This window comes from Trichechus manatus, unplaced genomic scaffold (genome assembly GCF_000243295.1).
Source record: "Trichechus manatus latirostris isolate Lorelei unplaced genomic scaffold, TriManLat1.0 scaffold00172, whole genome shotgun sequence".
In the NCBI taxonomy this organism is placed as follows: domain Eukaryota; kingdom Metazoa; phylum Chordata; class Mammalia; order Sirenia; family Trichechidae; genus Trichechus; species Trichechus manatus.
The window spans coordinates 5,814,859-5,816,029 of NW_004444108.1; positions in this window are offsets into that span (position 1 = coordinate 5,814,859).

Here is a 1,171-nt window from a genome sequence, read left to right on the forward strand (position 1 = left end):
TTGTAAGAGCAAAAACTATTGGGGGAAAATGCCCATCAACACAAGAACGGTGTGCTGACAACTTGACACCATCACCAACACTTCTATCTATATCCTGGAACTCTTCCCCAGGCCCTCTTCCAGGTATCCTTTTGTGTCAGATTTTGTCAACGAAAAGAAGTTGCATGAAGTTTGGAAGGCGGACATAAACACTGGAGTCCATTATTCTTGGCATGGTGTGGGGATCACACACGGTCACTTTGCAGATCTTCACATGAGATTCCACTCCACGGGTGCAGGAGCCCCACAGACCTCTCCACAAGATTCAAGTTCTGGATTCTGGCAGGCTTTGTAGATCTCTCCAAAAACTCCCACTTCCTAGTCCTATCCAGCTTCACAGAACTGCCTGGAGCTCTGGTTTCTCCCCTGCTCTGATGTTTCTGCCTCAGATCTTCACTGCCCTTTGGTGGCAACTTTCCTAAGGTCCCTCTCCCTATTTCTCCCAATTGCCATGTTAGCCCCTAATTATACATTGTAGTTATTATACAGAGAGTGACATCTGTTTTCCTGTGAGAGCCCTGACTGGAACGAATGAGTAAGTAAATTGTGATATATTCGTAGTGGAATACTACATAGCAGTGAATGTGAATTACTCACAGCTATATGAAATGTCATTGAGGAATCTTTAAAATGTTGAGCAAAAAATTTAAGTTTCAGGTGCATGATACTTTTTATAAAACTCAAAACCAAGCAAAATAAAAAACATTTTACTTATGGATACATATATGTAGTAAATCTATTTCTCAACAAAATCAGGAGACATACATAATATTCAGGATCTTGGTAACCTCTGGAAATGGGGAATTAGGGGATGCGCTTGAAGGAAAACATAAGAGTTAGTGTCAAAGCAATAGGTAATATTTTAGACTTTAGGTTAACCGGTAGTTTCATGAGTGTTCAGGGGTCATGAGTGTTCATTTATTATTATGTTTTACACTCTACATCAAAGTTACACGTATTCTTTTGAATGCATTAAAATAATAATTTTTAAAATAAACTAGAGTAATTTGAGTTGAGAAAAATTTGACTGAACTTCTCCATAGCTGAAATATTCTGTTACAGAATTTTCCTGCCTCTTTACTAGTGATAGTAAAACATGAAACACAAAGATACCAAAGCACTGAAAGTGACA